Source organism: Meles meles, chromosome 14 (assembly GCF_922984935.1).
Source record: "Meles meles chromosome 14, mMelMel3.1 paternal haplotype, whole genome shotgun sequence".
NCBI classification, from domain to species: Eukaryota; Metazoa; Chordata; class Mammalia; order Carnivora; family Mustelidae; genus Meles; species Meles meles.
The window spans coordinates 52,463,269-52,488,851 of NC_060079.1; the positions used below are offsets into that span (position 1 = coordinate 52,463,269).

General features: G+C 39.4%; 1 protein-coding gene across 7 annotated transcripts in view; it reads right to left on the reverse strand.

Annotated features, from left to right (window-relative positions):
* The window catches only part of KLF12 (Kruppel like factor 12), a 436,995-nt gene that overhangs the window by 319,915 nt on the left and 91,497 nt on the right, over positions 1-25,583 (reverse strand). The window contains exons 1-2 of one of the 7 annotated variants that reach the window (XM_045978048.1): positions 10,098-10,186; positions 9,391-9,483 (exon numbers count right to left, since the gene is read on the reverse strand). The exons of 4 other annotated variants lie outside the window; for them this stretch is intronic. The gene's annotated coding sequence lies outside the window, so the exon portion shown is untranslated. Of the gene's footprint in view, positions 1-9,390; positions 9,484-10,081; positions 10,187-25,583 lie in introns of those variants that run through there. 2 more of the 7 variants (XM_045978046.1, XM_045978045.1) reach the window with 2 other exon arrangements.

Here is a 25,583-nt window from a genome sequence, read left to right on the forward strand (position 1 = left end):
AGATGACGGACAATTCTCGTGGGTTTTCATTACCATCAAGATCCAGCACCTTCCAAGTCTGCTACTACATAACTGTGTCAAGCAAACCATATCTCAGAACAAAAGTACTTTCAGGTAAAGGGAATGTAGAGAAAAGGGAGGCATGAAAAGAAAAAAGCAGTTTGAATTACACTCGGAAATATCAGTTGAGTGTCAGGAGTAAAATCACTTTGACATAATAAGTTTATAAAACTGCTACTCACATCTGGAACGATCAGGCAATTGACTTGATACTCACATTGTTCTTATCAAGAATAAAAAAGAGACGACTTAATATAATAAATCCTGTCTATTAATTCTACTCTGGTCTAAGGAAATAAGGGTCCTGAAAGTTGACGGTTGATGATAAGTCCATGTCTCTGAGAAACTTTTAATAGAAGAAGCTACAAACAAGACATGATATTCTTGAGATAATGATACAGGAGATCATGGAAAATGACTAGAGGGTGGGGGGAAGGGGAAGGTTCCAGGAGGGAGAAAGAGAGAGGGGGAAAGGAAGGAGAAAAGGCAGGGAGGGAAAGAAGGAAAGGTAACAGAAACAACACTAGCTTTAGTGTAAGATCCAGAGAGAGAGCTTGGGACTGGCTAGTACAGCACATGAGAGCTGACCATGGACATCTGTACATGACCCCATAACTGCACTTCTGTAGCTCAAGAGCCATAATGGTCAGTGTATTTGTATCAAGGAAATTGGCAGATGCAACTAATCAGAGCTTTTTACTCCAAATACTGCTTACTAATATGCCACTGATTAGATCCAAAGTACAATGCTAAGTGACAGTCCGGTCCCAATAAACCAAAATGCCATCATCTACCTCAAAGGACCATATGAAAGCTAAATACAAGAGTGCAAAGTGCATAGAAGGCATAGAAGAATTTCAGATAGCTATGGCTATCGCTTTTAAGAATCCAGTACAAAGTATAGAAACCAACTTCTAAGAATTTCACCAATAGCAATGTTCTCCTTAATGGTAGCACTAGCCACACCACAGGCTTAGAATAGTTGAACAGCAGCAGCCAGATCAGTAGTGAAGTTTAGAAACAAATAAACAAAAAGGGACACAGCTATGATCACAGGGAGGCGAGCAAAGCACAAAAACTTGACAAGAAACCAGCGCAAAATGAAAACTCAACACAGAGACATTCATTCCAAACCTTCTATGTGAAATTTAACTATATTAAATCTGATGTTTTAATGTCTTCATAGATATTTCAAATACGCTGTCACTCTAGAAGTAATAGCCACAATGGAAGTTGTAACATAAGTAATGCAAGTTACTAGGAAGCACTGGGGGTATGAACAGCAACACAGCTCCTGGTCAGCACTGAGAGTACAACCCAACTGTCAAGTCTACACTGAAAACAGTGAACTGCAAGATCGAGAAGAACTCACTTTTATGAAACCATCACAAAATACAGCAATGACATTCACTGCAAAAAGAATTTCAGGAAAAAATACAATTTATTGTATGTACACATTGGTGTGCATGTACACATTTCTATACACAGAAGAACGGCGCTCCCTCACTAGATAAATATCTGTCCATACATCCACATCCACACACATCAAGTCCCCTCTCTACAAAATTAGTGGGCATTCCCCCACGCTCATAATTAAACAGCCACCCCTGTTTGCCTCTTTGCCTGGACCTCTTTGCCTCCCTACCTCTGCCAGACGACATTTTTCCTATTCTGTTTTTTCCCCTATGTAGAATCTACTCATCTTCTATGCTTTTTCAAGTCTACATTTTCCTTCTCGTTTCCATAATGTGCTGGGCCCAAGACTGGTTTTGTAAGAGTAGAAAAGACAAGGAATGATGCAGAGAAAAGGAGGTAGGAAAGTCAATCAAAAAAACACACGAACCCCCACCGCTACCCAGATGCAACCACTCGTGACCACACCAATCCCCCAACACATCCAACCCACAGACCCCTCACCAGCCCTCTCTTTGTCAAAGACGTTCAGGAAAGCCATGCAATATGAAGAAGTTAGAATCAGGACACAGATTTCTGTTTTGCTGAAACTAACTATATCTAAATCTATCCATTGCATGCGCCCGCACACACAGACACAAAGTCTCAAAAAGTTTTAAATTTTAAGTATCCCTGCTATTCAGTGGAATATAAAGAACTTTAGACCAAATTTCTCAATGTCAGGTACACATCAGAATTCACCAGGAGCTTTTTAAACTCTTTGAGCATCTGAACCCCTGACCAATGACAAGTGGATGTCTGGGGCTGGCCCTCAGCGGGCCATAGGTTTGAAAAGCCACCTGGTAGATCCCAGTGCAGCCAGACCTGAGAGCCAGCGCACTATACCTAATATGTCTTACTCCTTACTTTGCATGAGTGATTGTCTACCTTGGTTGTATACTCCCAGATTCCCTCTGGAGGCTTTTAGACATACAAATGCCCAGGGCCCTACCCTAAAACAACACAATTAGAATCTCCGGGGAATGGAAACACTTTCTCTGGAGACTAAACTGAAGCTGATTGAAAACTAATGCTTGGGGCGCCTGGGTGGCTCGGTGGGTTAAGTCTCTGCCTTCGGCTCAGGTCATGGTCTCAGGGTCCTGGGACTGAGCCCCATATCGGGCTCTCTGCTCAGCAGGGAGCGGGCTTCCCCACCTCTCTCTCTGCCTGCCTCTCTGCCTACTTGAGATCACTCTATCAAATAAATAAATAAAATCTTAAAAAGAAAGGAAAGGAAACTAATGCCCTTTGCACATTATCTTTCTAAACTTTATTTTTGGAATTCCCTCAACTATGATAACTTTCCTGATTTTATATTCAACTTCTCTACCATTTCTAGTAGTACTAAGCTTTCAGGAACAACACTAAAATTACTTCAACACTCGTATCCAAAACAAACCCAGGACTGAACCTTCCGTAAATTGGCGGATGTAGAAGGTTCCTAGGGCTGCTGTAAGGAAGTACCACAAATTCAGTGGCTTATAACAACAGTTACTTATTCTTTCACAGTTCCGGAAGCTAGAAATCCAAAATCAAGGTGTAATTAGAGCCACGCTCTCTCTGAAGCCTAAAGTGGAGAAAGCGTTCCCCGCCTTTCTCGTAGCTTCTGGTGTTGCCAGCAATCCTTGGTGTCCCTTGTTTTGAAGACACCCCACTTCGGTCTTTGTCTCCACCATCACGTGGCGTCCTCCCTGTGTAGTCTATGTCTCTTCTAAGAATACCAGTCATGTTGGATTAAGGGCCCAACCTACTCCAGTATGACCTCATCTTCAGTAATTACATCGGCAACAACCCATTTCTAAATAAGGTCATATTCTTTTTTTTTCCCCCTTTTCAGTGTTCCAGAATAAGGTCACATTCTGAGGTGCCAAGGACATGAATTTTGGGAGGGAAGACTATTCAACCCCATACAACAGAAAGGAGGTGAAGGGAGCGGAGAACAGCAACTATGGTATGAAGCATCGGGTGTTGACTGTGAATAGTAGATTAACCAAGTTTCTAGGAACCTCAGAGAAAATAAAAGGGGTATGGAAAATATAGTCAGAGTCAAGAGTGTCCCTAAGAGACTAATCTAGAAAGAGATTCCAATCCCTAGCAGTTTATCACCACCAGTGCAAGAGAACCCTTCTTCCAACATTCAGCCTCTAAAATAACAAGTTGTCTATAGCTTAGAAGTGTTTACATTCATATCTCTGCTGTCAGTGCTATAGCAATGCTCTGAAAAATTCATATGAAAACTCTAGCATTTTCCAATAGGTAACACGGTCACACACAGGATTCTACTGGTAGTACCATGTCCTAGGGAAGGCACATTCTAGAGGAAATGGGCTTTGTAGAATAAATTACCTCTAACAAACTCATACCCAACCACCAACCATATTGCAGAGAAAATAGTTCCTGAATTCCAACTTCATATTCTCTCTCTTTTTTTTTAGATTATTTATTTATTTATTTGACAGAGAGAGACAGCGAGAGAGGGAGCACAAGCTGGGGGAGTGGGAGAGGAAGAAGCAGGCTTCCCAAGGAACAGGAAGCCCGATGCAGGGCTTGATCCCAGGACTGAGATCATGACCTGAGCCAAAGGCAGACGCTTAACAACTGAGCCACCCAGGTGCCCCCAACTTCATATTCTAACAAATACCCAGCAAAGTACTAAACTCTCCTTGATTTAGAGCCTTGGTTGTCCACCTAATGGTTTCTACATTGAATTGTCCTCACTAGCTATAGATGGCACAGAAGTTCCCCGCTCCCCAATAACCAAATAGATAGATGGGTACATGTATCATTTTGTCACACGCAAACACTCTGTGATAAGCTAGCAGTCCCAGGGATAAAAGCAGCAATCGGCTGCACTGCAGCAGAGTAAGCGGACATCCGAAGGAGAAACACGTACAGTATACAGGTAGTACAAAAATTACTGACCATAATCATAATTCCTCAGGCACAAATCAGTTTGGTCCCCAGATGTATTTCATCTCCTTTGACCTTGTAAGTGTCTTATAAAATAACTGGCAGTATAAACAAGTTAGTGTTGATCACTCAACCACTAAAAAGATGAGCAGAATCATTTATTTTAGCCAAATTTTGTTTTCATGAGTGAAGATGCATTAAGAAAGAAAAATACAAAATCTACCTAAAACATAAGAAATTAGGAAAAACTCCAATTATTTATAGATTTCTATTGATTAAATTTCAGTTCCAATAAACTTCAAATATTTGAGACTCTACACAGAATAGTACCAGCCTCCCTGACACTTCTCAAACTTTAATGACTCAGTGTCTTCCTAACTACATTGAGTTCTCAACATTATAAATAAGGCAAAAGAAATCTCCCTTTGTAACACAGCTCAGAGAGAAAAGAAAAATCTCTTCTATTAACCGGCTGACATTTACTTTGATCTCTTACAGATTTCAGGTAACAACACACACACACACACACACACACACACACACACACATATAAGAGTTAAAAGCAAGCAAACTCCTTCGGGGATATAAAATAGCTTAAGAAGTCAGGAACGAATGCAAATAAACTGAAAACACAAGAAAAAGGCATCTCTATTGCTCGCCTTTGCTTAGTTTGACAGCAGTGTTTTAAAACACAGGTGAGGAAATCTTTCAGTTTGGCTGTGATACTCGGAAAGAAGCTTAAAGCAGTTTAGTAACTCAAGGAAGATGAAGCCAAACTTCTAAAACAAAACAAAATCAAAGGTAGCAAAAGGAAGGGCAAATGTCATTCCATCCCAGCTACTTCTATTTTCTAAGAAATCTCTGCTGCTCATCTGCCCTGAAAAGCATCCAAATACATTGGATGCCCGAGCAAATGTAGCTGTAGCTTCAAAGTCATTTTGAACATTCTTAATTATGCAACTAACTATGAACCTTAGTAAGTTATACATGTTGAACATTTCAATTTCTTCATGGTTTTTAAAAAATCTACGAATAGTCTAAGCAGCTACAAAGGTTCTGACACTTCATTTCCATAGGACTATTAGCCTCTAAATAGTTTACTAGCATATTCTGAGCAAGAATGATACTCAGGGGAATTCCGAATAACACAAGTTCATGCTCTGCCTTTTTATAAAGAGTCAACGTCATGAATACAAAATAATGTAGATTATATCATCAATCAATAAGCCATGAATAAAGCAATGAAATGCATTAGATTAGACTGATGTGACAAGATAAAGAAAGGTCTACAGATAGAGTTAAATGAAGACACCGAGTAGACCTATCAGGCATCCAATCCGACTACTGCCACATAAAATCACTCCTCTAGAGTCCCTGTGATGGGGAGGAAAATATTATTTGGAAAAATATAAATGTTACTTCCTTAAATAATTTAGATTTGCTAAACCTTTCCCAGTGAAAGAGCTGAAGTTTGGATACCCTTATTCCAAACGTGACCTTATTAATAACTGTAACTCATATCAGATGAAACAAATGCCAATTTCATTTTTATTATTATAAAACTAGTAGAAATGATTAAACATGGATTACAAATACAGTGCAGAAAACTATTTTTAAGACTCAAAGGAAAAAGAAAAAAAGATCTCTACATTAGAGGAAAAACAGGTTTAAAGGAACTTGGCAATACTTCAACTACCAAAATATATGTGTAAAAAAATGAGGAAAGGCGGAAGAGGAAAGAAAACCGGTTATTTTAATTCAAGAAAAAAAAAAGTGGAAGATTTGCACATCAACTTCTTTTACAGCTTCATGCTTCTCTAATAAAGCTCTACATAAATGCTCCTTGAAGCTTAAATTATGTAGTGAATAAAAATCACCTTGACTTGGACACTTAAAAAGGCCTAAAAGTCAATTTGATGTCATGTATATTTTACCACAATTAAAAAATAAAAATAAAGCAAGGGTTAAAGGCTCATCTATTCCCAAAATAGGGAAGGAATGGTTTTCAGCTCTGTAACTTACATATGTTTGCACACATTTCCAAGTTAGATATGGTCATGTGAAAAAAAATATGGATTTAACTCAACTTTTGCTGTTTGAGGACAAGTACCTCCTCTTCATCTCTGAATTTCCGGTATTTAGAAAAGTGCTTTGCACAGTGCGAAAAGCTGGAACTTGCCAAATATACGGAAAGAAAATGGTTGAAACAGTACATCTTATATTAGGATATTTTATTACAATTTAAAAAAAAAAATCACCTGATCCTGGAGTCAAACAGCATTATCATTGGCCTTGATTGATTTCCATCCGGGCAAATCTAAATATCAGATTCTAACCTTCTGTCATTTGTGCTGGGAAAGGGTTATGCCCATTTTTAAATTTTCTAATCAGTCTAGGACCCCTGGGAGGCTAAGAGGTATGGGAAGGGGGGGCCCATTTACACACCACGCTGATCAGCTCTCACAGTGAAGTCATGTGCCCTGTGAAACTTGTCAGGTTCTTTCCTGTGTGAATCGGCACCTAGAAAGGTCAGGGGCCTGCCTTGGGTTTCTGACAGGAAACAGTGCCCCTGAAGTGCAAATTCACACGGAGGGGAAGCTGCAGCGCTGAGCCAGTGGCGGACAGAACCAGAAAGTCAGAAAGTGCTTTGCTTCAAAATAAAATGGAATAAAGACTCAGAAAAGAAATGAGCAATGGGAAAGAGGCGGCAGAATTATTTGGACCAAAATTACAATCAACTGTGCATCAGTGAACCTGAAGCATAGCTTATCCTACAGGCTACAGAGGGACTGGCACATGGAAATGCAACGTAAATCTAGTCCCTTCATACTTTCGTGTCTTCCTCCCTAATTTGCTTATTTTTTTTTCTCTTTAGCTCTCACACTTTTCTCTACACCCCCCCCCCTTTTTTCACATCTAATTATGCATCTCAAGGAAATTCCCTTACCCCTTTCTGTCCATTCATTCATGATGACTACATTTGGGGGGAAGGGGTGCAGTGAGTAAATACTAAGATGTGTCTGTCCTCCTACAGTTCTGGTAAAAGAAAAAGCAAGCTAAGGAAGACTTCGCAGAGTTGTTTTAATAGCAAAACTCAAGATAAAGATGTCCGAAGGCTATTTTTAAATGCCCATAAAACCAAAACAGTGGTTTCCAATTCTCCATTCGGTGACTGGAGCTTTAGATAGTAAGAATTTAAAGGAAATGTTACAGTAAGTCAAACCATCAGTACTTGGTTATCTATAAGCCAGAAATACATTTTTAAAGGTTTGTTTTGTTTTGTTTGTTAATCATCCGATGACTTTAAAATGTATCTGTTGTCTGTAATGAAATAAGGAAAGGTGAGAGATGGTTGGTATCAATTAAATTAGCCAATTTAAAACTAATGCCCTACATCCATTGATAAAACCTGATAGAAACGACCTGCCAACTAACCAGAACCCTTTTAAAAGGCACTTATGTTTCAACAATCAAAAGAGTTGACAGTATCTGACACACTTGTAACACTCCCTAATTCATCCTCCCCCCTCCCTAAAAAAAAGGGCAGAGGTGGGGGTGGATTGTGTGTAAAAAGCTCACTGAAACACCACTTGTATCTTAAAAACTAGAACAAGTACATCAAAAGGAAATGGCAAATTTAATTATAATAAAACAATGTAATAGAGTATTATATGTTGCCATTATAAACTACAATTAAGAAAAATGGGATAAAAAGCAGTATTAAGTAAAAATGATCTGCATATGAAGAACAATTAGTAAAATATATGAAAACATTTGTTGAAAAAGTATAGTGTGTGTTCTGAGTATGGTTTTTTCCCTATCTCATTTGCATTCCTGATAAAACGTCATAGTGTTTCTTTAAGAAACTATAGATACAATATAAATTTTTGTAAGTATATTTCCTCATATTATTTTGAAATATTGTAGATTTTAAATAGCAACACTTATTGAATAGATTATAAAGATTAATAAGGTCACTCCTAGAATTTGTCTTAATATGATAAATAATACAATAAACACAGTTCTTATATGGAAATGTTTGAAGGTTTAAAAATGTTCAATTATTCCTTACACTAATGGGAATTAGAAGTACAACATATGTGAGAACCGCATCATGAGATAAGCTTACATTATACGAGAAAAATAAAGAAAAAGAGCATTTTCATATTTTTTTAAAAAGAGTACATGTTATATGACCAATAAGCAAACTCTAAAAAGAAGTAGCCTGTGATCATAGATGACATATACAAAAGGAGTTCGCAATTCTCCCTCTTATTATTTATAGTTAGCACCCGTGGAATACTGCTTTCCAGACAGCTCGCTAGATATCCGGTTATCATTTCACACAACACTAACTAGATGCTTTTAGTAACTGCATTTTTTTAGATGAGGCAACTGAAGGTCCCATAGGAAATAAAACTTTTCCAAGGTTACATGGAGGACATCCAAGCAATAATAAATGGTGAGCCTGGGACTTTAACCAAATTCTGATCCTTTCTTGCCTACTTCTCCAAAGTTGAGAAGAGGAAAAAAAAATTATAAACCATATAAAACCAGGATTTTTACTTATATTTCTTTATGTAATCCCACTAGATTTGTTTTCCTCCATTGTTTTAATCAGCCCTTAAAATGGAAGAATTGTTATCTCCAGGACAAGAAAATTTCATCCATTTCATTTTCACTGTGTTTCCTATTAAATGTTTCCAACCAAATAGAAACTTGATCCTTAAAAATCATAAAATTAATACAAGCATGTTTCCTGATCATGTTTCTCTTTAGGTCAGACTTAGCTAAATCATGAATAATTTGCCAGAATATAATGGATGGAATATCCATTTTTTTATTTACTGTGGAAGTCACCCGTGATTGGTAAGTATTAAGGAAGACCTATTAAGGGATGTGGGCATCCAAGGCGCCAGTATCATTCCACCATTTGTTCTCAAGTATTTTTCTATGCACGTGTCTCACCTTTACAGCAGGTGCGTCTGAGCCTCTAGGAAGAGCCTTGCATTCTGATGTTAATAGCACCTTCCAACCAGCTCCTGAGCAGTCAGCGCCCTTCTGAAATAAAATGTGTGGCTCCTTAGGAGTTCAGTTCTGTAAGGTTATCCCCTAAAAGCATAGCTCACCAAATCTTACCTCTGGAACACAGGTTAAGTGCAGAACTGGGGCCCAGTGGGAAGGGTGGGGGAAGGGAAGCAGGGAAAGGAAGGTGCTGCAGGTCGGACCTGAGTTATCCATGGAAGGGTCTAAGTTATTTAAAATGCTGTATTTCCTCAAAAATAGATGTGAATTTTCTCCACAAAACTCTGCAGACCTTTTTATATTATATTTAAAATGTTTTAAGTCATTATTTGTGTTGAATTCCCTGAGTCAATTGATGCCCTCAGAGATTGGGACCCAGAGCACTAGAATGAAGTCAAGCCAGGGCTGAATGGTGGGGGAGGGGGTGTGTGCTCACTTTATCCAGGATGGGGGAGGGCTTACTGGAAAGCGGAAAACAGAAGAGATTACCAACAAGAGTCCCCTGAAGATTAGAAGGCTGCCTCTCTGGGATGAAGCATGAAAGAGACTTCCAAAAAAGAAGTCAATGGAAAAGAGCTAGGAGCAGTGGCCAATGCCTGTCTGGCCCCATACAATTTCCCTGCCATATTCTCACCTCTTTTTTCTTATACCTGATTCCACTCTGTATCTTTACTTGTGTCCAGTGAAATGCCAATTCCTTTCATTAGTAAAAGGATATTTCACCATCCCTTCAGATGGCCCACAACAACATTTTTAAGTACCTGCATGAGAAAGAAACAAAAAGTCCAAAAAGCTCCACTTTTCCAGAACAAAACCTGGCTATCATTTGCTCACCTCCCACACTCTCCCCATATCTGGCCCACTTCCAATTGATAGAAACTAAAGGGAAAATAATCATAGTCTACAGATAATATTTAACCCACTTAGTATCACATCTTAGAGGCTTATGACAGACCAGAAAGAATACATTTATATGTTAATATAAACCACAAAAGTAGCATCCACCACACCCCCCAAGTCACTATAAGGGCAACATTGAAGTTAACACAGTACTAAAGGCTTCTGCAAGATTCATCTCATTAAAATAACAAGTTTAGATATAGTTACTCTTCTCGGACCACTCTACAGATGAGCAAACTGTAACTTGAAGGTACAAATCTTGCCTAATGCCCCAGAAACAGAAGCAAGTGATGAAGGCAGGGATCAATTTCACTCTCCACAATCCGCAAACTATGGTTTTGAACCGCTACACTCTACTGTAACTTGTTAAAACCTACTTCCTACCCTCTCTCAATATCTGAAAGCACTATATTTAGCAAAAAGGAGGAAGAAAGGAGGGAGAAGGGAAGAACTCAGTACCAACATGTACAAGGCGCTATGCTGCCTCCCGGAACTACAACAGATTAGGTAGTGTTCAAGTCTTGATGGGTTGGTTCATAGACTCCAACAACTTGACACTCCTTCTAGAGGATTCTCTGGTTCACCAATCTCCATCTTTATGCTCTCTCAAAATTCTTGCTTGCTTTCTCCACAACGCCTACCTTAACTAATTCTCCTTCTTTATTTACTCAATTGGCACAGCAATGCTATTGTATCTTATGTTGTATGTGATTTACAATTCATTTGTGTAATTTCTTTTGTTTGCATGGCTTCATACATTAAGTTTACATTCAATACATACAGAGACGGTTGTGGTTTACTTTGTTCTAAATGACCAGTTGTCCCTAAGAGACACTATATATTGAGTATTAAATAGAGATTAAATTCCATGTGACAGGGGGATCTTGGGTGTAGAGAACTGGATTTTTCTTATTTCTAGGTTTATGAGAAACTATCATCAGAAGTCTCTTTTATTTTACTTAGAGAATGTGTATAGGTTACTGGTGGTAATCTAATTTTTGTGTGAGGCACACAAGCATTCATTACTTTATTAATAAACATAATCAACTTGATTTAAATCATTGCTATGACACAAATATGATCTTCCACCAAATCAGAATTTATTACTTTTTGTATATACCCTTAATATGCTACCTGTTGACTCACAGATGTAATTTTCTTTCATCTATAAAAAGAACATTATAAATGATAAAATAGCAGAACAGTTAATATTAATAGAATATAAATGATAATACTTAATATATATTATTTTTATAGTCATACCAAAAAAACCCTGACATTTATGTTACTTAACAAAGTTAACTAAAATATTTATGAAGTCATTGACAAAAAAAAAAAAAGCTCTCAATTTGGCAGATTAATTTAAGAGATTAAATATGTTCTTCCATGTTGCAGTAAAAAAAAATAAGATTTTTTTAAAAGCATTTCAAAGATTAAATTAACTGGTAATTTAGTATTCCACATGATCATATCCCAGTAAGTACAAATCTTATTTTTTTAAAAAGATTTTATTTATTTGATAGAGATACAGTGAGAGAGGGAACACAAGCAGGGGGAGTGAGAGATGGAAAAACAGGCCTCCCACTGAGCAGGGAGACCGATGTGGGGCTGGATCCCAGGACCCTGGGATCATGACCTGAGCCAAAGGCAGATGCTTAATGACTGAGTCACCCAGGCGCCCCAGTACAAATCTTATTTAAAAAATGTGTGCTTTTAAATTTTTTATTCTGTTATAAATATATATTTCACAGATAAAACAGGTTATTTTTAATGTTGGGCTAAGCAACAAACTCAAATCCTCATTTTCCTCCTACTAGTCATTATTTTAGGCAATAGGAAGGAATAATTGATCACCTTTGGGGATTTTTACACAAGAAATCTCTTTACTGAGGTGGGAACTCAAACCAAATGACATCCAAAACCCCATCCAAAGTTTATTAATTAAGAGTTTCTTTCTTTCTTTTTTTTTTTTTTAAGATTTTATTTATTTATTTGACAGAGATTACAAGTAGGCAGAGAGGCAAGCAGAGAGAGAGGTGGAAGCAGGTTCCCTGCTGAGCAGAGAGCCTGATGTGGGGCTGGATCCCAGGGTCCTGGGATCACGACCTGAACAGGGACACTGAGATCATGACCTGAGCAGAAGGCAGAGGCTTAATCCACTGAGCCACCCAGGTGCCCCAATTAAGAGTTTCTTAACTAAGAACTCTGATCACAAGTGTGTAGAAACCCAATCAAATTGATCTCCTTTATTATTTCTTATGTAAAAATCTATGGAATTCTGTTAATATATTATAAAAATACACACTGAAAACTGAAAATAAAAAACACTATACATGTGACAGGAATTTCCAAGTCTATTAAACATGGTCTCCTCTTGATTAAAGGACTTTCCTTACTATATCTGTGAAACTGAAGAGAAACTTTGGAAAACTAATATAATTACGCCTTAGAGAAGGTTTTGACAACTTTTTTCTTATCTGTCAAGTTTCCTACATTACTGCTTCACAATGGAAGCACTCTATAATCTGACCTCACCTTACTGCACTGCCCACGGCTCCTAGCTGACCACAACTGAACTACTGCCTGTTCCCACTGGGCTCATTCTTGCTTTCTGCTCAGGCTACTTGTCACCCTCAGCCACCAACTCTCCAGTGTGCAGTGTCAGTTCGATACTCACTTTCCCCATGTACTTACTTACTACACCTGAGTACTGTTCAACCCTATCCATCTTATGTGGAGCCCTACCCTTCCGACTCAGACCTACTTCTTCAGTATTTTCATCTGAAGCTTACAATTTACCTCCTGAAATATATACTCTGTTAAATAGGGACTATTTGGCTCTGAAGTTTTGCTTCCTCAACTGGACTCTTAATTCTGCATTTGGTACTCCATTATGTCCAGGAATTCTTGGAATTCAGGAAATACTTGATAAATAAATACTACAAATACTTGATAAATACTTGATAAATAAATAAAACTACATTTATATGGGCTTTTTTTTTCTTCAGTTTTCCAAAAAAGATTTGAATTTTTAAACTGCTGTAGGTGTTTAATGTTCTATTATTTGCATTATTTAAAACTCAATTTTGTGTATCTACCCTTAAACATGCCTCAGGACACATCATTTACTAATTTCCTAATATGCAGTGCCCTGTGGGTGTTATTAAAAATGTCAAATGTCAACTATATATCCTAATCATTCATATATTTTATCTCCTCCTCACTAAGTAAAACTTGACACACACTGTACACAAATTGAAACAAGTGTTGCCTTCTAAAAACTGTTATTTATTGTATAGAGTAAACATTAAAAAAGTTTTGACTTTTTTTCAAGATATTATTTATTTATTTTGAGAGAGAGAGAGAGAGAGAGCGTGAGCGCATGAGAAAGGGGAGGGGAAAAAGGGGAAAGAAGTAGAGAGAGACTCAAGCAGACACCACGCTGAGTGCAGAGTCCCCCAAAGGGCTCTGTCTCATAACCCTGAAATCATGATCTGAGCCGAAATCAGGAGTCCAAAGCTTAGCCAACTGAGCCACCCAGGCGCCCCAGTTTGGCCCTTTTATTTCTGATTAGAAAAATACAATGTGCATATTCTAAAACCCTCAAAGAATGCCTACAAGTGTAACTAAGAAAATTAAAATCACTTGAAATAGTAGTAGCAAAATAGCAAGCACTGTTACCCACATCTGGTATATGCCCTCACATACATGCGTACACATACAAAAAGCACGAATTCCCAAAGCCGCTCTTGCCGTTAAGTCCTGTCTCCACGCTTATTACTGGTATGACCTTGAGCTCTTTAGCCTCCTGATGCTTCTGTCTACTAATCTATAAAATGGGGCCAATAATATTTCCTCAGAGGAATGCAGTGATTATTAGATAAGATGACCAATGTAAAGCACTTCACAAAGTATCTAAAATATAGCAAATTTCAATGTCACTATACAGTTGACTCTTGAACAACATGGGTTTGGACAGCATGGGTCCACTCACACATAGTTTTTTTTCTTTTTTTTTCCTTTAAGATTTTATTTATTTATTTGTCAGAGAGAGAGAGAGAGAGAGCACAAGCAGGGGGAGCGGCAGGCAGTAGGAGAAGCAGGCTCTCTGCTGGACAAGGAGTCCGATGCGGGACTAGATCCCAGGACCCCGGGATCATGACTTGAGCTGGCTGGCTCTTAGCCGACTGAGCCACCCAGAAGTCCCCCAAATTTTTTTCAATAAATACAGTAGAGTACATAGATAAGATTTTTTTTTTTAAAGATTTATTTATTTACTTATTTGACAGAGAAATCACAACTAGGCAGAGAGGCAGGCAGAGAGAGAGAGAGAGAGAGAGGGAAGCAGGCTCCCTGCTGAGAGAGAGCCCGTTGCGGGACTCGATCCCAGGACCCCGAGATCATGACCTGAGCCGAAGGCAGCAGCTTAACCCACTGAGCCACCCAGGCGCCCCATAGATAAGATTTTAATAACATTTTCTTTTTTCTAGCTTACTTTAGTGTAAGAATACACTAGAAAACACATATAACATACAAAGTACGTGCTATTCGACTATTAATGTTATCAGTAAGGTTTCCAGGCAACAGGAAGCTATTAGCAGTTAAGTTTTAGGGGAGTCAGAAGTTGTATGGATTTTTGACGGCACAGGGTATCACTCCCCCAAATCCTGTCGTTCAAGGGTCAACTGTATATCCCTGACATACACGCCATTTTGTAACCCACTACTTCCCTGAGGTGACAAGACTTCATACACAGACTTGCCTACCAATAAATTCAACAGCAGGCTGTCACTGTATCCTATTTTTTTTTTTTAATATTTTATTGATTTGACAGACAGAAATCACAAGCAGGCAGAGAGGCAGGCAGAGAGAGAGGAGGAAGCAGGCTTCCCGCTGAGCAGAGAGCCCGATGCGGGGCTCGATCCCAGGACCCTGAGACCATGACCCGAGCTGAAGGCAGAGGCTTTAACCCACTGAGCCACCCAGGCGCCCCTGTATCCTATTTATTTAACTATCTATCTGGCATTTTGGTTGCTTGACAATTTTTAATGACAACAATACCCTAGTGAACCTAACTGTAGCCAATTCTTTGCAAAATTGTATCTTTGGAATAAATTCCTGGAAGTAAAACTTGTGGTCCAAAGGTTACTCACTTTTGAAGTGTTTATGTATAGTTCCACAGAAAAGCAGAAGTTGACAACATGCTTCCACAATGAACAAACATGTATATTTACCACAGCTTTCTCAACAGTTGGTAAGGCCATCTTCTTCTTTTTTTTTTTTTTTTAAGATTTTTATTTATTTATTTGACAGAGATCACAAGTAGGCAGAGAGAGAGAGGAAGGGAAGCAGGCTCCCTGCTGAGCAGAGATTCCCAACGTGGGGCTCCATCCCAGGACCCTGAGACCATGACCCCAGCCGAAGGCAGAGGCTTTAACCCACTGAGCCACCCAGGCGCCCTGGTAAGGCCATCTTCTATCGTAAGCAATCAAACGGTGGAAAAAAATGGTTCTAATCTGTACTTTTTGGACTACTGACAAGATTATACACCAAGTCAGTGGTTTACTGTTCATTTATGTCTTCTTTTGTGAAATCCCTGTACAGGACTTCTCCCATCTTTATACTGGGGCAGCTGTTTTATTCCAGTTGAGAGATTTCTTCCTTCAGACTATGAACTTCTCATTCTCACATATATTACAATTAGGTTTTTTTTCCCCCAGTTTATACCTGGTCATTTAAATTTGCCAAATATTTACTATAAAGATGGGCTTAATTTTTTTAGTCAAACGCATCTATTTCCTATTTATGATTTCTGGATTTGGCATCACGCTTTAGACATTTCTCCTCCATACAGATTCATCAAAGAAATTCCCCTAAATCTTACCTTAGTACCTTTTCCATATTACTCTGATTCAGTTTTTATGAGGCGAAGTATTGAGGGAGATATATTTGAAATCTTAGCATATGATTTCTGAAAATACCTCAGGTTGGACAAAGCATAATGCCTAGCCAAACCACTGTATTAAGGATGATATAGAAGCGGCTTTATCTAAGCTCCCAGAGGAAAATACTATAAAAAGGCACATCATATACTCTGGCTTCATATTTTTAGCAATTAATTTTTATCCCAATCCATATACCTCTGTTCTGCTTTCCAGGCCTATTTATCCCACATCTTACCTCACATCTGTACTCAAATTACTTCCTTGGGGAAAATGGCCTCACAAGGTGCCTATTACAAGCGCTCAGAATTTTTCTTTATACTACAGCCGATCTCAGCTAGAAAGGATACATTTATTTTGTTAATTTGATTACCTGAGCCATAACAGAAATGACTATTTTTGATCCTTATTGCATGACACATACATAGGTGCTCAAGGGACGGAGGGAAGTTCCCAGTATAGCTTTTTGTCTTGTTAGTGAACATTTGTTTGTTTTTCTAACAAAAATATAAAGGCAGAGTGAAGCCAAACAAAGCTGGCAGACAGTCCTACTTTGGAAGTAATCAGTCTTTGCCTCACACGGTTTTCGAAAAGCCGAAGAGGCTCATCACCATGCTAAAAATTCATTCCTGATGGGTTGAAAAGGAAATACATATCTCATCCCAAAACGATCCGCTGAATTGTGATATTTCAGTATCATTTCGTGCTCTTAAAAATAGGTAAATATCAGCAGCCTTTCAGATGCTCTGCAGTTTTAAATCATACAGAAACAAGATCAACATTTGATGTCTAAAACTGGTAATCGAAGAAGAGAAGTAATGCAAATCTGTGTAGGGTCTGCAGTTTACAGAGTATGTTATAAACATTATTTTATTGAGTATTCGCAATGTTAGTGTAGGACAGAGATTTTGTAGTCAGGGAAGGAACTCCACCAGAATGAACGAATGTAGTCAGGGGAACCCAGGATGCCTGCTGCCTGCCCAGGGTGCATCTAGCTGCCCTGGCACGCAGCCCAACCCCCACCTGCTGCCTCTCTGAATGTTCCCTTCTTGATGCCCAGCGTGCACCTAGGAGCGTGTCCACCTTAGGTAATGTCCAGCCCCTCCTTAGGAACCATCCCAAAATGCATGTTCTCTAAACCTTCACAGACTGCACTCAAACCGCGTTCCCAGTGTATTCTGTCGTGCTCAAATACTCCACAGTCTCTTATTTTGCATTACTGGCAAACCTCTTTTTCTCCCACTTGTAGATAAATCTTTTGAAGAGATTGCTAGTCCTTCAAAGATAAAAGCTTTTTTAACTTCCCACAGTGCCTAAGGTAAGACTTAAATACTGATTGTTAATAAACTGGAGGGCGGGGGGGTTATGTTCCCCACAAATGAAAACAAGCTATTCTGAAAGACCATGCCTGACACCACCCCAGACCCGGTGTCCTCTCACCCACTTGCAGGCTCCCAGATCCGCCCACAGGGTGCACACGCACACACACACACACACACACACATGCACGCACGCACGCACGCACGCACGCACGCAGAACACGCCCAACAGGAACACAGTGTTCCCAAGGTGGGCTGGGAGGTGGCAATATTTTTCCTCTCCCAAGACCTGAGGAGTGGCATTTGGAGGCTTTTCTTTACAAAACAGGTTTTTCACGTTAGCTTCTGCCCCAGCAAGAGCTCCAGGGTGAGGCAGAAAGGGGCAGAAAGGAAGGAAAATGCTAAGCAGAGACAGCTGGGAAGAGCCCTTCCACGCCTAAGGATGAAATTCCCAAGAAACTTCCATTGTTTTGTCTTCCTGGCATCATGGAATGTGAAAGAGTAAGTGGGTGAGGGAAGAGGGAGAGATGGTGCCTTCTCTCCCAAGATAAGACAGGTCTCACGTGGATGAACTTATATCCAAGTGACAACTCTGTCACGGGATCGACTTTTACCTTTGGGACATGCGAATAAAAGATGTTCGTTTTCAAAACTCCAAACTATTTCCCAAAGGCAAACCTTCCACTAGCATCTGTTTTTCTCCTTCTATATCAAAAGTGTCCTCCATACGCTTATGTAAATATGGGCGGTTGTATCAGCGACCCAGCCTGGTATGTTCACCTCGACACAGATTTCCTCTCAACCCAGAAGAGTCACAGTGAGACACACTCGGCCTGCTGCCCGCATGCATCTTCCCAGCCACAATGACACACAAGACATTCACAGCCGTGGCCATTAAAACCCACTGGACACACCAATTCACTGTATATGAAAATGCATCAATTTCTGCTCTTAAGGTCACTTCCTACAATGTACTTGTCAATATCTACCTCATTAACACTGCAGATCCCCATTTTTAGCCTTCACTTTACATTTTGCAACCTCATGCATTTTCTGGGTAATGAAGAGATCCTGTGTTCCGACTAATGAGAGTAAACTCCCATTATCATGTTGATAACTCACAACTTTGGAGATGCCAACTTCAAGATGTTTCTTTAAAAAAGAAAATGTGTGGGGTGCCTGGGTGGCTCAGTGGGTTAAAGCCTCTGCCTTTGGCTCAGGTCATGATCTCAGGGTCCTGGGATTGAACCCCACATCTGCTCTCTGCTCAGCGGGGAGCCTGCATTCCACCTCCCCCCCACCGCCGACTGCTCTGCCTACTTGTGATTTCTCTCTCTGTCAAATAAATAAATAAAATTTTAAAAAGAAAAGAAAGAAAGAAAATATGTAAACCAGTCACAAGCGAGGGATGACCTACAGACTGGAGAACAGCCACAAATGCTATCACTGCTGTTCTCTTTTCCAGAACAGAAACAATTCTTTTCTAGACCATAGTTAAGCGGTAAGCAAATACAGAGCACCAAGTCAGCACTATCATAACCCAGCGTGGGGGGCGGCAGATAAAAGGGTAGCACAAGGAAGCCTTGGAGAGCGGGAACCATTCTGTATCTTGACTGTGGTGATTGCTAACATGAGTACACGTGACAAGACCGCACAGAACTATACCCATGAGAACGTATGAATGAGTGTGTGTAAAAGTATGGGAGTCTACAGAAGCTCTGCAGATTGTACCTTGTCTTGAGTCTGATTCTGCAGGAGGTCATGCAAGATGTTACCACTGGGGGAAACTGGGTGAGAAGACATGCGATCACCCTGTATTTGGGTGGTGGGGGGTGCTGGGGGAGAATTCCTGTGAACATACAACTACTTAAAAATAAATTTTTCAAAAAGAAAACCTGTCAGTTGCAACCTCTGTTTGCTAGCCATCCATCTGTCCATCCAACGGTCCATGCATCCATCCACCCATGCATACATACACACATTTAGTCAACCATGTATTCATTCAACCAACATTTACTAAACTACTGGAATTGTTCTATAGCCAGGGCTATAAACACTAAAATGATTCTTTGATCTCTAGGAGCTCACAGCTTAGATAACCACTACAAAAGCCATATATAAAGGAAAGAGAAGATACAATTATGCTCCATGTGAAAAAGACACATGACAGCCTGTAATTGGTCCACGTCGTAGTCAAGCTTTAGGAGAAAGCAAATGTATTTGCCAATCACCATTCTATCCACAAAACAAATGATTATGTATGGTCCATATAAAATGGTCATATTAACCTTAAGGTTCACATCATTAAAAATCTCAACCCTCAAGAGAACTTTTTGCTGAGGGTATTTCTATCTTAAGAGCAAAGAACGTTGAGTTACAATAAGTTGACTGCTTTCAGAAGACAAGGCGTTGTGTTTGACTTCAAAAGCTCAATGTTTCTTTTAAATTCCTTTTTGAGATACATCTTTGAAATGTTATTAAAAATTGTTCAAGGAAAATTTACAGCTTAAAGCATGTAAAACTGAGGAGTGATCATCTCCCCGGGGATATAAAAATGCTGGATATTAAAACGTAAACATCTATAACTAATGGAAGAACACTAACCTGGAACAGAGGTTACTGTTTTTCAAAATATAGCTATTGAGGGTAGGGGATGGTGCCTGGGTGCCACAGTCAGTTGGGCATCTGACTCTTGGTTTCGGCTCAGGTCGTGATCTCCAGGTCGTGAGATCAAGCCCCACACAAGGGCTCTGAGCTCAGCACAAAATTTACTTGAGATTCTATCTCCCTCTCCCTCTGCACCTCCCTCTCACTCTCTCTCAAATAAATAAATCTGGAAAAAAAAAAAAAATACAGCCATGGACTCACTTCATATGTTATGTGTTTCCTTGGAAAAGTTTTATAAATGTAAACAACTTCATTTTAAATTAGTATGATCTTGGGACGCCTGGATGGCTCAGTTGGTTAAGCAGCTGCCTTCGGCTCAGGTCATGATCCCAGTGTCCTGGGATCGAGTCCCACATCGGGCTCCTTGCTCGGCGGGGAGCCTGCTTCCCCCTCTGACTCTGCCTGCCACTCTGTCTGCCTGTGATCCCTCTCTCCTTCTCTCTCTCTCTCTCTCTGACAAATAAAAAATAAAAAAAATAAAAAAATAAAAAAATTAGTATGATCTTTTATGTAAGAGATACTTTCTCTTTGTTCAGATTAATTTTGAATTAACAGTGTCTCAACACTTCAATTTTTTTCTTTCACTCCACACTTTAGTTTTCATTTATCCAGTCTCTCTGTCAAGCTGGTCTAATCAGATCTTTGGGTTCCCTCATATGTCTAATATTATATCTGAAAAATCCTACAAAAGAAAACATAATTCTGTAAAAAATTTAAAAATAAAGAAATGATACTACTATTATGCTTTAGGATTAACATGGATTGATTACAAAGTATTACTTTTGGAAATAGGCAAAAATAAAAATAAAGGACCACTGTTAGGTTTCAAAAACATAATACAATTAAGATAAAGATGAAAATTCTACATATATTTTTAGCTTTAGCTTAGATATCACCGGACTCAAAAGGGGAGGCAAAGACAGAAACACTATTACATGAAACTGTTGGTTTACCCCAGCATGACCCTGCAATGCCCCCAAAATTTTCATAAGGGCCTACTGTCCATAAACGCAATACAAAATTGTGCCTTACCTAATGAGTCACTGTATAAAGTACATAGTATGGCTTGTTCGAAAACCAAACTCATCAATGTCAAAACTTGAGCATGGTGCTGAGCAGACATTCTGGTTGGAAGAATTCAACTACATGTATCACATATTAAATTATATAAATGGTAAGCCAGGCATACAGGTCCCTTAATTCAAACTTTGCCTAATAAACAGCCATTAGAAGAGCATGACTCTGAAAACCTAACCTGTCAGACTATGGGAACAATTCATCACCACTTCACATTATTTTTTGAGTCTACTAAGTACCAGTCATAGTGCCCAGTGCTAAAAATCCAACAGGTCATCCACAATTGATGGGCTTCATGCCATCACAGAGAACACCTGTGAGGAAAAGATCAAAGTGTGCTTCATGCCGCTCACATACGGAATATAGACCTGGGCCATCAGACCACCCACTCCTCCTGAAAAACACTGATGCCCTGAGTGGATGCGCTGGATGGTACAATCCCAGACCAGGTCATAAATTCTAGCGACCCCAGGAATCTCCCCCAAGCCAAGAACAGTTTCAGAATGAAATCGACTTCCAGCACTTTACACTCAGCACAAATATCAGTATGCCTACAACTTCTCTCCCTTATTTTCAAACCACTTAAGACTGAATAAGAGACTCCTTGAGTACTTGATTTAGATAGACAGACTGCACTACACAACAAAGCTATGGTTATTAATAGACATTTTCTCCACAACTTCTTTTGAGAGCTGTCCTCTCTCCTTAAACACACCCTAGATATAATATGAAGTCATACAATCCAGGTTTTCAACAGCTGAGATTGTAAAAAAATGTTTATGCCAACTATCACAGTAATCCTTGCCTCAGCAAAGCAGACCAGAATGAAAACCAGCTCTTCTGATTTCCCTCCACCCTCTCCAAAATCTCCTGGACTTAAAAGCTTGACGTCACCCCAACCCCTCCTTGTCCACTCAGATCTTTCCCATTCTACGAGTTGCCAAGTCCTATAGGTTCCGAGGATCACCCTCAAGTTGAGCCCTTCTTTTCTATCTGCACTGCCACGATGTCCAGAATGGCTTTAAATAAAATCTACAACATAACCTAAACCATATCTCAATAACAAATCCCTACCATGTACACATCTTACCCAACAACCATACTCATTCTACTTTTGTATGCCTCTCCTCCTTAGTATCTGTGCACACACTGTTTTCCCACCTCGATTCTCTAAAGAAATCCCATCTTTACAACTGAGGTCTAATGCAACCTCCTCAAAGAAACCTAACTCTAACATCTCTGAACCCCCACGATATGCCTTATACTGTTCACATGCCTTGCAGTGCAGTTACTCGTGTAACTATTACAGTAGTATTTATGTAAGGAGAAGACTGGCCTTGTCCCACCCAGTTCAAGGATGTATCTTACTTGTTTTTTTGTGAGTACTGTGCCTCAGATAGGACACTATACACAGGAGATAATAAATAAACATTTATCAGATGGAACTAACCTTGAACATTCATGTTAAGATACTGACTTACTCTCAAATGCAAGCACTGTGTAAACATGGCTAAGTTTTGATGAGTAGGAGGACAGAACTTTAGTAGTTCAGCTGATTATGGCAACTGTTATTTCCTAATATTCATTATCAAATTCACAAGCATCCAATGTTAAACTTCATGAAAAAGGAGGAAAAAAAAGTCAAAGATACTGGCAATGAAACTCCCCAGATCATTTACACACATACACATACACACACACACCAAAAGTCGGGTACGGCGATCCCAAGACAAGATAGTAATGTTTTCCAGTCAGAATGCCTGATTTTGCCTACACATTTGTTACTGTGTGAATATATGCAAGGTATATAAATTTTCTGCACATTGAGGTGCCTGGGTGGTTCAGTCGATTAAGCATCTGCCTTGGGCTGACATCATGATCTCAGGGTCGTGGGAACCATCAAGTCCAGCATCAGGCTCCCTGCTCAGCGCGGAGTCTGCTTCTCTCTCTTTCTCCCTCTGCCTCTCGCCCTACTCGTGCACCCATGCACATGCGCTCTCTCTCAAATAAATAAAATCTTTAAAAAAAATTTTTTCTGCACCTTAATTTCATCATATGCAAAATAAAGATTAGGGTGCCTGGCTGGCTCAGTCAGGAGAGCATGCATCTCTTGATACTGGGATTGTAAGTTTCTAGTCCCACATTAGGTGTAGAGATTACTTAAAAATAAAATCTTTTGGGAAGCCTGGGTGGCTCAGTGGGTCAAGCCTCTGCCTTCGGATCAGGTCATGATCTCAGGGTCCTGGCATCGACCCCCGCATCGGGCTCTCTGCTCAGTGGGGAGCCTGCTTCCCCCTCTCTCTCTGCCTGGCTCTCTGCCTACTTGTGATCTCTCTCTCTGTCTAATAAGTAAATAAAATCTTTAAAAATATAAAAATAAAATCTTTCTAAAAAATAAAAAATAGGAGCGCCTGGGTGGCTCAGTCCATTAAGGGTCTGCCTTTGGCTCAGCAGGAATCTGTTTCTCCCTCTGCCCCTCCCCTGCCTGTGCTCATTCTCACTTTCTCTCCCTCTCAGATAAAAAAAAAAATTTTTAATAATAAAAAAATAAAGATTTTGACGTTGTATCTTCTTCACATAAAACATCTATGGGCTAAGTTAGTGCTAAGGAGTTTGCCATGACTATTATCTTTACTTTATAATCGTTTATTCACAACTTCCTTCAGTATTGAGAAATGAGGTTATCTACTGGCTACTTCTTAATAGAAAGGCTCTCATGTGCAATTAACAGTACAAGGACCCAATCTTGAAAAGGGATCTGATCTGGTAGCATCTCCATGCTTTTCCTGGAATAATGATATCAGAAGGTCAGGGGGTCCGAAAGAGCACTCAAAAGAAGCAAGCCCAGGATAGGATCTCTGTTTGATTCAGCTGCGTTAAACAATATTGGAGTTAGGGTTATGTGAATCCTAGTTATAGTCAGAGTTTGAATTAACTGAAAGACTTAATAGATTGCTGAGTCTTACCATCAATTAAGTAAGATCTGATAAGTATGTCCAAAAGAGTAATAAAATAATTCAGAAGGACCTCATAAATATGTAACATCAAATATTTGCAATGTGTCATTCACTCAAACAGATAGGATCTGTGCTTCACAGAACAGGAACTCATAAAGCATTTAAATGAATATGAGAAAAGCATTAACTGAGGCACAAATTAAAACTGAGACAGCACAATGATCTCCACTGGTAGGGAGACTTTCTAGTACATAGATATCTCAGGACACAAGGCGAAATAAGAAGAAAGAGAGTAAAATTATGAATTTGAGATTCAAGAAAGCAGCAAAGACTGGTCAGGATATTTCTCAAGATTGTCCAAATGCGGAAGAGAAAAGAAAAAGGAAGAAGGGTAAATAAGATTCCATGCATGATAAGTAACGTCTGACAAATTGACTGATAAACCTTTTCACAAGGTTAAACTGAGATTTCCTTCGTGAAATATTATTTTTTCATTAAGTCTATAAACTTGAAAGATTGGATGAAATAAGGGTCTAGTGCTGCTCAAGCTCTTCTAATTATCCCACTAATGGCCAGAAGGAAAATAAAATTAAGACCCTCATCTTCTGACAGATTAAACCATTTCAAACATCAAAAATTAATGCACTCAAATGCTTCAAAAGAATAGAATATGTTTAGTGCTGGCTAAATATGGGTGTGGGAAAAGACAAGGAAAAGATAATTTACAGAAGCCTGATCGAGGGCCATTCTGTCGGCAATGACACAGGAGCAATGAGACCAAGACAACTCCAAAAAATCATCCCACCTTCCCTATAAACACGTGGCAGTCCTGGCTGGAAACATGAACATTGATTGACCTGTGTGTGTGTGCATGTGTGTGTGTACACACATACTCTCGGCTTTATTAACAGTTTCAGTCATTCTTGATATTTTACTAAAATATAGTAAATTCAGATTATTCAATTATCTTGGTCCTCAACCAGGACAACCAGCAAAATCTACCAAGCTCCCATTTCTAAACAGCACTGACTGATCAGTTAATGCAAAGAAAAAAAAGTAGTATATACTGTAAAAGACATGGCAGGTTTAGATTTTTTTTTTTTTTTTTTAAGATTTTATTTATCTGAGAGAGCACGAGCTGGGGGAGGAGGCAGGGGGCAGAAGGAGAAGGACAAGCAGACTCCTCACTCTCCCCACTGAGCAGGGAGCCCAAAGCAGGGATGGATCCCAGGACCCTGGGATCATGACCTGAGCCGAAGGCTGACTTTTAACCA